This window comes from Passer montanus, unplaced genomic scaffold (genome assembly GCF_014805655.1).
Source record: "Passer montanus isolate IOZ18808 unplaced genomic scaffold, ASM1480565v1 scaffold30, whole genome shotgun sequence".
NCBI classification, from domain to species: domain Eukaryota; kingdom Metazoa; phylum Chordata; class Aves; order Passeriformes; family Passeridae; genus Passer; species Passer montanus.
This window is the reverse complement of record NW_024367708.1, coordinates 9,359,488-9,372,204: the sequence shown is the minus strand read 5'-3', so window position 1 is coordinate 9,372,204 and position 12,717 is coordinate 9,359,488. Positions and strand designations below refer to the sequence as shown.

Here is a 12,717-nt window from a genome sequence, read left to right as displayed (position 1 = left end):
TTCCTGAGGATTCCCTATAGAACTGCTGTAATAGTGTATATTTTGGGCTTGTGCCCAGAGAAGTTTCCCTCATAAATGGGGTTAGTCAAAGATCTCTTGCTGCCAGAATAAGCCTATAGGCTATGAGCAAAAGCACAAAAATAACCTTAACGTGGGTGACATTATATTCATGACTGGACTGAACTACAGCCAAACCTCTTCTGAGAAAATGAGACAGGCATTCAGTTACCCCTCAGGCTCAGCAAAACAAGGTTAGCAGATCCTCTCACGTAAGTAGATGTGATCATTTTCTGTATTCTTTTAAATTATGTGGGAAGTTAAAAGAATTGAAATGGCAAAACATGCTTGTCATGATGAATCTAAGATTTCATTTATAAAATCTTAATAATTTATCCAAAATGCCTGTAACTCTTAATAGTGCAATAGCTGCTGCTTGTACTTTATCCTCAAAACTATAAGATCAGTATATTTATTCATTAATAGATTAAAGATTTTTTTTTTTGGAAACACAAGTATAAAAGATTTTATCACTTCTTCTGGGTTCATTGATTTACATTTTCACTTCATAGGTTTCAAAGAGCTTTTTACCTGCTTTCATTTCCTTCTATGTCCTTCAATATTTCCATTAGCAGATCTGTGAACATTAGTCTGGTGGGTTTTATTTTCCTTTATCCAGTGCTTTAATTTTTTAATGTTATTTTTTGTTTGGGATTTTGTCCCATGCCCCAGCTCAGACTGTCCAACTTTGACTATATTTTTAGCTTTTTTCCCCCTAGTTTATGAATCATTCCTACTCCTAACATTTTATACACACACACAAAAATTTACAAACATAAACATAGAAATAAATTTATAATAATTTCTATACATTTGAATTAGATTCTACTTCTCATATATATGAGATGGCTGACTCACTCTGACTATCTTTATTTCTGTTATACATCTAAGTTAAAACTTTAAATTCCATCTGTAATAATGGAGAAAGGTAAACACTTCCACAAAATTATTGTTTAATTTAAGTTAAATTATCAAGGAATAACATTCAATACAAGCAAAAATCAGTTCTTTAAAGTATCGTTAATTTCCCTTCCTTGCAATATTAGTTTTGTGATTAATCTTCCTAATTTACAAGGCATGTATTTATATTTGAAAAGAATTTTTCCTTCTGAACTGGAATACTTGCACTTGTTTCCTTGATAGAACAGCTCATATAAGCTCCTTGCTCTCAGCTGACAGTCTGGAAATTTCTTGTAAGTAAAGGAATATTTTATTGCTTTGAAGTGTTATTTGCAATTGGTGACTGATGCTTCTTTTTTGAGTTTTTGGTTGTTTTGTTTGTTTTTTGTTGTTTTTTTTTCACAGATGTTAAACTGGGTTTTGATTCAGCTCTCACTGGCCTATACTTTGAATGAAAGTTCTAATTACTGTGAATTTTAAAAACCCTTCTGGTGTGTCAGTTTCAAAGCTATGAAGTACAGAAAAAGTGTTATCATCTTCCTTGTTTCTTGTTCTTGTTCTTTTCTTTTTCAAAAGAGAGATTGTTTAGAAGAGGGGAAACTAGAGTATTCAAAGTAGCTTCAGATGGTGGCATAGTCAATATCAACAACCAAGTGCATGGAAGAGATGTGCTGCCAAATCAGATGTTTTGTTCTTAGAATACTGATAAAATCTGCTGAAAATGTTGCAGTAGTATTGATAATACTTTGGGGAACTGGAAAGTTCCACTAACTGTGTAAACTTGTACAGACATTGTGCTACTGGATCAAACTATTGAATCAATAGCCCAACAGTGACAGGTTGTAGCAAATATGAAGTGGACTAAAATCAAGTGACTGTACATATAAATTTCAAAAATAAATTTATTTGTTAATGCAGGATAGTTTATACCTGAAACTTGTCCACATTAACACAACCAGGCTTGCTATTTCATTTGTTCAACAAGAGAAAAATGTTGTATGCTTCACACAGAGATGCCCAGCCTCAGAGCAGCAAGGGGCTGCTGTTTGTTTTCCTCTTGAAGGACTGTGAATAGGTAATTTTTAAGAATTGGAGTACAAAATGGAGAAGAGGAAAACAATTTTCCTTGTGTACTAAATAATTATATATGTACTCCTTTGGAATAAATAATGGTATATATTTTCATAAGAAAATATGTACAATGTTGAAATATACTGGATAAACTAATATTCTCAAAAACAAAATCTATTTGTCCTTTTTACTTTTACTGTTTAGAAATTTGGAACAAGATTGGAATTGCAGCAGTATGGCTTTTCACTGTACTGTGGCTATATTGTTCTGTATCTTGTCAGTGTCATGTGCTTCATTAAGTTACATTAATTCCTGTTTCTGAGCCATTCTGTTGGCTTCTACCAAATAAATTCTCAGTTTCTTCCTGAAACTGAACCAAAAGTACACATTTTCATTACCTTGGAAAGATATTTGATTTTTAATCAGAAATAACTGATCTTGAATTTGGTAAGGCTCCTTGATTTTAGAAAAAAACAAACAACTCCTCCTTATGTCCAAATGTAAACTGTTCTTTACCTGACAGTGATCAAGACAGGGCCTTTCCCTTTTTACACTTTCACAGTAGTGATATACTATTATTAACTATTAGTCAAAAGTGGTTTCACTCTGAAACAGATGAAACTCAGAGGTCCCTTCTGCTTTTGGTAATGTTGTTTCATAATTATTCAGTTAAGGTTTCTTGCAACTGTTGAGGAATAGATTCAATGCCAGTAGGTCAGGGTGCAGCTGCAGTTCAAGGTGCAGGTTGAGCTCGGGGTGTTGGAGCCCCAGCCAAGAGGCTGTGAACTGCTGACCCTTTGCAGAACAGAGGGCACAGGGGCCTGTGGCCCAGCCAGGTGACCGGGAACTCAGGGACACTCAGCTGTAAGACCTCAGACTTTACCTTGCATTGACTGTGAGGGTATGAAAGCCCAGGAGTCCTTTGTTCAGGGTCTGTCCTCAGAGGCACCAGCTTCGTCTGCTATTCTGTGATTGCACTATGATTAAATTATTTTAGGGATCCAGATGTCTGAGATTCTGCTGTGGAAATCCAAGGGGTTGAGCCAGTATGGAAACCTGATCTAACTGTGTGAGAGTGGCGTGTGTAAGACATCATGATGGACACTTGTCATCTCCTTGAAACTGCCATGATCAAGGTTCCAGCAATGAAAGTCTCAGGTGGTGGGAGTGTGACAGCCAGAGTGGCTTCTGGATGGTCAGGCAGAAAAATTTCCTTAACACTGTATCATCTAAAATTACAGTGAGCTTTTAGGGCCCACATCATTTTCGATCTACATGCTTTCTTTGTTGGGTATCTTGACAAGCACAAATAGGATCTCCAGCCCAACACACTGTATCTACTTTTGTTCCCATTCTATATATGTGGGTGGTCTCAGATGGTACTATTTATTACTAAATATGTGAGCTGGTCTAGGATCCTTCTTATTTTCACTTCATTTATAAACCTTAAGCCAATCTGCAGAACCCCTGCTTTCCGAGGTAAAATGCTTCCTGCCAGTTCTTTTGGTGGTCTTTTTTCACATTGTAGTGGATTTGTTTTGATACTTTCTAATGAACTTTTATAGAATGACAGGCACCATCTCAACAATCACAATGATTGTTAGGGAAATTAAACTTTGAGTTGATCTTAACTTTATTAACATTTAACATTTAATATTAGCATTTAATTAAGCTTTCTTTGTTTTAAGCTGTTTTGAAAGAAAGGAGGGAATGAAGTCAGTCCGCTGTTTTTAACTTGCAAATAGCAATTAGATACCTCCTGTAGTTTAAGGAAAAACAGCTAGTATTTTGAAGACAGTGTGCCTTTGACTCAAGGAGCAATTGAAATTTTGCTGATAGTACCTCACAGGTAAGTTCAGTACTTGGAAGCCAGAGCTGTCTTGCAAATGTGAAACTAGGTAACATTTGTCATGGTATGTCTTATTCTAGTTCGATTTGTTGTATTTAGTGTCATACATCACCATAGATGATTTTGAGCTAAAAATTAATGCATAATAATTTGAAATTATTTGGGAAAGGATTTTACAGTAAAAACATGTTTCTTTTGTCATACAATGTTAGACAATATGAAAATTTGAAGTACATTAATGATGAAAACCCAATATTGTATTTCCTGCCTCTCAGGCATTCACTGGTTTTCCAGGTAGAGCAGAGCCTTAGGCCACCTTAAAGGAATATTTGCTTCAGGCATTTCTCACATTATTGTCTTCTTTTTGACAGTGAACCTTACAAAGCCTGAATGTCATGAAAATAATAAACATTGTAACAATTTTCAATTTTTATATCCTTTCTTTTGCATTTGAAAGGCATCACTGAATATATTATAGGTTGTGAACTGAAAAGCAATGACTAAAGCAGATAGAGGCAAAACCAAAATATAAAGTCCAGTTTTTCACCTGAACTTTTCTGGAATGAAACACTCAACCAATCTTCAATGAAAACATTGACAGATTTTCTGCTTTAAAAACTATACAAAGATAAAATTAATAGCAAATCTGTTCCTTAAAAATGCTCAGACAGGCAGGAAAATTTACTGAGATATTTTCATCCTAAAAATATTTACTGGAAGACATATGTTTATATATACAAAGCAACGACAAAACAAATTATAAAAAATTGTATAACCTGGTCATTTTGAGTTAGAATTAAAAGTTGATTGCTGATTATTTACCAGAGAGAAAAGCAAAATCAGTATTACATATGAATCAGATAATGTGTGCTGGATTATTTTGCTCTGTTATTTTTAAAAAGGAAGGAAAAAGACTTCAAATTTGAGAAAGGAGGAACATCCTTTACATTTTCAGTCAACCTGAATGTAAATGACCTGCTTTGCTGGATGCTATGACATGGTAAATCTCTCTGATTTTTTAAAATTAAGCATAATTTCAAATACAATGCAGCATTTTGAATATAATTACAAAACTGGGGAATTTAGGTTTGAAAAAATATAATAATCTTAAAACACAAGATTTGGTATTGTGCCGTCAAGGGAACTCAAAAACTACATGGCTGTAAAGAAAACATAAATATAGATGTATCTAACTAAAAAATTCATCTGTTGGGTTAGTAAGGGAATATCTGTTTTTTTAGAATTATTTAACATATTGGATTTTAGGAAAATAAATTAGGAAGACAAAGAGGGATTTTTTTGTTTATTTGTTATTTTCTAAATTTAAAGATATGCTAAGACAGAAAAATAATGCAAACCCACAAATTAAAAATAATTACTTATTACAATAGGGAGAAAAATCCTGAATTATATTGTATCTTTATTTGAAGCACTGGTATTCAATCTAAAGATAAAATGTGAAGAACATAAAAACTAAAAGAGGTTAAGAGAGGACAGTTTGCTGGACATTTGACTATGAATCTGCAGTCAGGCCTACACCACACAAACAGCAATGTTCCTCATAAAATTAGTAATGATAAATTCTTTTGCATACAGCATTTTGTTACCATACAGTGAAAATCCACAGCTAAAAATACTGCTGAGGATCCTATGACTGTTGCAAACAGAATAATAGTGATAAATCAAAAGATACCAATAAATGAATTGAAAAATGGTCATGAATTTGTGCAGAGATGTAATTGAGTGTAGGCAGGAAGGAGACATGAATAGCCCAATATTTATAATTAATTAAGGTTACTGATTAATACTTCTTCTGTGATTTCATGAAAGTCTAAAACCAATTTTTGCTCTAAAAAGACATGATTATCATATCAAACAACTTGATGGAGAAGAGGCTAGTCATTGTATAGATGGTGGATAGATGGTGGAAGAAGAGAAACTTCCAGAAATGAAAGACACTTAATTAGTGTCTTAATTATAAGACATATTTCTGAAAATAATGATATTTAAAAAAAAAAGATGGTGCTGAAATATTTTATCACTGGAGGTGTCTTTGAAGTGGTAAAGACTCCAAAAGAAAACTGCAGCATATATTTGGAAATTCTCTATGCAGACTGCTCAAAATTCCAATAACAGGAGGTAAGAAAGAGAAATGGAATATTATTAGGAAGATGAAATGAATGAATGATTAGATTATTATCATACAAATGGTTAGGTATCTCTATAATACTTGTAGGTACTTCTAAAAACTCAATACCTCATATCCAATCAGTATTTCAAATATTAATCAGAGGAAGGACCTGTAACTGATTCTCTTTCACTCAAGAAGGCTCATTACAGAGCTTGATTGTAATATTAGAACTGCCACTGAGATGTACCAGACTAAAATCTGAAGTGTCTTGTCTGCTAGAACAAGAAATCAAAGCTTGTGATTTCATTAATACATGTTATTAATTTTTTGTTCTAATTACAAGTGGTTTTGCACTAGAAATATAAACATAGAGGGGAATATTTTAATGTTAGAAGTAGATTTTGTAAAAATATGCTCCCTCTCAAATGATTTAAACATTTTAAATATTTTTACAAATATTTAAAGTAATTAATTCTTTGCTATGAGTTCAACTTATTATTTTGGAAACTTAATAAAAGAAACTAAGGATTGCTGGGTCGAAAAATTTTGGGTGCATTTGTGGGAGAAAGGGCAGGTCAGGCCATGCCCTGGTGAGGCGATGCTCTGTCCTGCACATCCCACCTCTCCAGGCCTGTACCCCATCTCTGCAGTGGCCACCAATCCCTGGCACACCAGAGGCACACCAGAGGTGCTCCACACCTGTCCCTGGAGCCCCTATCCCAACTCCTGAATGGCCAAATGACTAAAGTCCTCCCTGGGGGCAGGGCCCAGGAAAGCCAAAGGGTACTTAAGCCAAAGCATGAAGTAAGCACATCTTGATTCCATCTCTTCATGGAATTTCTGTCAGTAAAACACCGCTAGAACCAGGAGGTGTAACTATAGTTGTTTTTTGCCATTTATTTTCTCTCTTTCTTATTCTAATTCCCTCTTCTCAGAGTTTTGAGTAACATAAAATCGGACAGGCTTGATGTTTGCTAAGTCAAATATGCCAGATTAAGGATTTGTGAAATTCTTTACATTCACTGAATGCTGCTCTAAACTTTTGCCAAGGTTCTCTTATGTTCTGAAGTTGCCAGTAAAGTTATTTCTTGTTTTGACCTTTTGAGAATATCTTGTCTGTATTTCTCTAGTGCATCTAACTCAGAGTATATAAAAAACCATAAGCCTTTTTAAGAGGCTTGTCAAGGGAGGTTTTGGGGCCTTACAGCCATTCTTGGCAGAAGACCAGAAGAATGGTGTGGGTTTATGTTATATTTTATGTGTATTTTGTTCAATGTTTTATACAATATAAGGATTATATAAGGATTCCTAAAAATACATAGGATTCCACTCTCTTTGTCAAATGCCATAATAGCAAGGGCACAGATAATTTTCTTTCTAGCTTCTTTCATCCCAGCTTCAACTCCTTTTTAGAATAATGTCTCATTTGAATAGGAAGACTAGACAAGTGCTTACATAAAAATTTCTCCTTGCTATAACCTGGCTGCTGGCACACAGGTTAGGGCTGGGATGGAATTAGCTTCCCCCACAGCAATGCTTATAGTGCTGTGCTGTGTAGCCAGGATGGTACTGATATCACACCTCTGTTTCAGAGGAGTGAGAGCAGTGTACGAGTGAGTGTGAGTGTACGAGCAGTGCTCATACAGCATCAAGGTTATCTGTCCTGTCACTCCCCACCCCTGCTTCAAAGGTGAGCAAGAGCTTGGGAGGAGACATAGCCAGGATTACTGACCCAAACAGACCAAAAGGTTATTCCATGTCATGTGATGTTGTTTTCTGAAACAAATCTAAGTGAAGTAAAAAGAGAAGGAGGGAGGTATTTGTAGTTAAGGTGTTAATTTTCAAAAGCAACTGCTACACATCCTGAGGACCTACTTCCCAGGAAGTGACTGGACATCAACTGCTGCTGGCAAGTAGAGAATACATATTTTTGTTTTCCTTTGCTTCTATGTGTGTTCCTTGCCTTTCTTCATTAAACTGACTTTATTTTGATGCACAATTTTTTGTTTTTCTTTTTGTTTTTCTTTTTATTTGTTTTCCTCCTGTCCTGCAGAAGACGAGAGAAGTCATAAAGTGGATTTATGGACACCTGGTAGGTGGTAATCCAAGAGGAGCCCACCACAGTTCTTTTTGGTGGCTGAGGTAGGGCACTTGAATATTTGAGAGGAGGACAGTGATTGAGAATGGTAACAGGTACAGTATGGATCAACCATTGTGAATGACAGAATAACTGGTTTTTTCTGTGCTTGTGTGTGATTATGATGAAGAGACAAGGGGTAAAATGAGTGCAACTAGTCACTCTTTGTTGGTGTTATGATGTTGTTTTGACTTAGGTGTAGGAAACTATTTTTGCTAAATATATATAATAGCCATGGCAAGGTTTTTGGTAGTGCGGAGGCTACGAGTGGCTTTTGTGAAAAGACATAAGAAGTGTTGCCATGTCGGGGTAAGTTCCATCTGGTTCCAAGACAGCACCACTTCTGGCAAAAGATGAGTCCATCAATAGTGCTGCAATTGTGCTGGGACGCAAGGTTTTTGGTAGTGCGGAGGCTACGAGTGGCTTTTGTGAAAAGACACAAGAAGTGTTCCCATGTCCAAGTTCCATCTGGCTCCAAGACAGCACCACTTCTGGCAAAAGTGCTGCAATAGCAGCACTATTGATGGAAGTCCATCAATAGTGCTGCTATTGTGCTGGGATAGTGTTTAGAAAGGGTAAAAAAACAGGGGAGAGCAGTGATAAAATTTGAGAGAACTAGTTCTGCCAACACCAAGGTCAGGGAGGAAGTTTGAGAAGAGATGCTACAAGAGTCAGAGAAGATATTCCCCTGCAGCTCACGGAGCAGCCCATGAGGCAGGCTGTTCACCTGCCACCCATGGAGGTCCATGGTGGAGCAGAAACCCATCTGCAGCCCATGGACGATCACCCACTGGAGCAGATGTGTGTGCCCAAAGGCCATGGTGATCCCATGGAGATCTCACACCAGAACAGGTTTTCATACAGGACCTGGGAGCCCAGTGAGGACTCACACTGGAATAGTCTATTCCTGAAGGGCTATACTCCATGGAAAGAGCCCATGTTGGCATGCTTCATGAAGAACAACATCCTGTGGGAAGGATTTATGTTGGCAAAGTTTGTGGAGAACTGTCTCCCATGGGTGGGATACCATTCTGGAGCAGGGAAAGGATGTGAAGAGGAAGAAGCAACAAAAAAAAAGTGTGATGTGATCATAGCCTCCATTCCCAATCCTTGCCAAAGTGCTCAGAGAGGAGGTAGATGAGTCAGGAATGAAGATGATATTGGTAAGACGGGGGTGGAGGGAATTTGGATTTTGTTTATATTTTTCACTGTCTAAAATAAAATCGTTCTGATTCTATCTTAGCTACTTTACCCCACAGGTTCATGTATATATATATATATATATGTGTGTGTGTGTGTGTGTGTGTGTGTGTATATATACTTAGATGAGTTGTCATTAGACAAAGAATGACTGTGCATACGACAGCACACTTTGCAAAGAAGAATAAAGGTGTAAGAATACACGAGAAATATACCTCATGGTTTGTGATTTCATGCGCTGATCCAGATCTTCACCTTTAAATTGGTTCATAAAAGACTATGTGGAAATCTTTGGACTTCTCTGACTCACTCTTCAGATATACCTGCCTGAATCACACCAATGGTTCATGACCAACTGAAAGGCCAAACTGCATGACAACTCAATCTACTTTTCACAGTTATTTTAACATGTTAGCAAGTATATTATTCTAACTTTACTAGATGGATGAGAAAAAAAAATTTCTTCAGCTTTCTACAGAAAAAGTAACAAGAATACATATGTGTTACAATAATGCATTGAAGTTTTTTTTTTATGGAGTAGACTTCTGTACTGTAAGAGTAAAAATTATGTGAAGGAATTAGAAACAAATAGATGTTAAAAATAAGTATCACAACTTATATGTCAGTGAGAAACAGAAGAGGATTTCAGGCTGCAACTGCGGAAACTAATTGTGGGATACAGGATGCAACTGATGGAGTCCATTGTGGGGATTGAATTGTAAGGTTTAAATTCTGTGTCATGGCAGAGGCTTGCAGCAGGCCCATAGTGTTCAGCTCAGGAGAGCCATAGGAGCCACTATTCCCATAAAAATAATTTCTAGGTCATAACTATTGTGCAGAAACAATATCTGAATATTCAGTTTAAATTCTATTGTAGCAATTCTGTTACAAGACTAAGTATATTAGCCTGGTGGCATACATTTTGTGTAGCACCATTTTGAATGTTAGTTGAATTTTGGATTTGTATGGCCAGGTTTGTTTTGGTACTGAGAAGGTTGCAGGGTGACTTCTGTGAGAAGCTTGACAGAAGGATCTGGAATGGACATACCGCTGCCCAAGGCTGGGCCAACCAGAAACGGTGGCAACACTTCCGTAACAAAACATTTAAGAAGGAAAAAAAAAAAAAAAAAAAAAAAAAAAGTCGTGCAGTTGTAATTGCATCCAGAGAAGAGTGGAGCGAAAATGTGTGAGAGGAAGAGCCCTGCAGACACTAAAGTCAGTGGAGAAGGAGATGGAAGAGATGCTACATGTGCCCCTGCAGCCCATGAAGATTCATGGGGAAGCAGAAATCCCCCTGTAGCCCTTGGTGGAGACCCATGCCAGAGCAGATGGATTCCTGAAAGTGGGATATGAACCTGGGGGATGTTGAGAAGGTTCCTGGCAGGGACCTGCAGACCTATGGAGACCTGCAGACCCAGGGACCTCCTCTATAGAGAAGAACTGCAGCAGGTTTCCTGGTAGGACTTGTGATTAAACACGGGACCCACACTGGGGCAGCCTGTCCTTGAAGGACTGCATCTCTGGGAGAGTGACCACATTGCAGAAGTTTGTGAAGAACTCTTGCCTATGGGATGGACTAAAGTTGAAGAAGCCCATGGAGGACTCTCTCTGCTGGGATGGACCCCATGCTAGAGGAGAAGCACTCTTCTCCATGGGACTCTTCTCATTGTGATGAGCCAACCATAGCTCCCATTTCCCATCACCCTGGGGTGCCAGTGGGGGAGGAGGTAAAGGAGAAGGAGAGAGGGGTGAGGGGAAGGTATTTCTAAGATTTTATTTCTCCTTATCCTCCTTCGATTTTGTTAGCAATAAATTCTATTAATATCCTCAATTCAAATCTGTTTTGCCAGTGATGGTTTTTGGTGAGCGATCTCTCATGGATCTTATCTCAACACATGAACCTTTTGTTACATTTTCCCTCCTCTGTCCAGTTACAAAGAGAAGTGATAGAGTGACTTCAGTGGGTAGCTGACATCCACCCTTGGTCAACCCACTACACTAATCCAAAACATTTGGAACTGGATATGAAATCAAAAGTTCTTATGTGTTTGAGAACACAGCAATTCTGGCAGATGTGGAGTTGTTCACTATTTATCACAGTCCTAAGTGAATGTCACACACAATTAACAGCACCCATAATTTATGTTATCTGCAATGTGATATTGCATTTCACTGTAAGTTCTTCATTGTGGTCTGTGATTTTGTTGCAGTTGCTAATATTGCCTTTTGTGTTTTGTTCAATAGTAAGGCTCTATCTCTAAAAGAACATTGTAATCTTGAAACAGATACAGAAAAACCCAAAAAAACAAATTAATAAACAAAACTCAAAAAAGTTGCTTGCTTCACCTTGTCTTATTCCCCGATTGACTTGAATTTCAAGGAACTCATCACATCTCACAGTGGACAAGCACTACAACTGCTGCAGCAAAGTGGAATGCTACAAACATATCAGTAGGGCGGCATAGATTTACAAAGGTAAGGATTTAGCTCATTTTTCTGTCACTGCAAGATTAGAACAATCATTAACTTAATGGAAGCTCCTGCATTCTTCAGAAATATTTGGAGGCATCTCATCATGGACTGCTACTGTTCAGCATTTTGTCAATCCATGATGCTTTACAATGTATCAGTCCTAGTATGTCTAGCTGTTGTGCTTTAGTGTGCATTGTCACTAGAAAGATTATTTGAGAATGAAGAAGCTTTGACAACATGTGTTCCATCGCCATCAAAAATGAAGTGTACTATTTTTGTTTCTAAAAAAGAATCAAGGAGTTCTCATCTTGTATTTTCATCCTTGTTTATTTTGTCTACTTACTACCACTGAGGCAGACAAAAACAGCTACAGAGAGCAGAGCATAGAAGGGAAAAGATAGGAAAGAAGGAGTCACAAAGGCAGTTAATACTTGAAAAAACCTAGTTATCTTAAAAGATAGGCACACTGAACTTAAAAAAAAAAACAAAACCAAAAACAAAAAACCCCACAAAAACTTTTATCATTAAAACTTTACTTTTAGAATTAAAATTAGGATTCACATTTTCCTAGTCTCTGATGGTTTTAGCTTATAGCTTCTGAGTCAAAGAATTATGGACTTGGTCATCCACCTGAGTGCCTTCCAACTCAGTGTATTCTAACTCCTGACCCTGTGACAGACATTTATTTTGTCTACTTACTACCACTGAGGCAGACAAAAACAGCTACAGAGAGCAGAGCATAGAAGGGAAAAGATAGGAAAGAAGGAGTCACAAAGGCAGTTAATACTTGAAAAACTTAGTTATCTTAAAAGATAGGCACACTGAACTTAAAAAAAAACCCACAAAAATAAAAAAAACACACCAAAAAACCCCACAAAAAACAAACAAACAAACAAAAAA

General features: G+C 36.9%; 1 long non-coding RNA gene across 1 annotated transcript; it reads left to right on the top strand.

Moving 5' to 3' along the window:
- The first annotated feature begins 212 nt into the window (after positions 1-212).
- On the top strand, positions 213-11,679 carry LOC120504794. Its single transcript, XR_005628117.1, has 2 exons — positions 213-8,201; positions 10,319-11,679. It is a non-coding gene; the product is annotated as an uncharacterized LOC120504794 (long non-coding RNA).
- Positions 11,680-12,717: the final 1,038 nt, after the last annotated feature.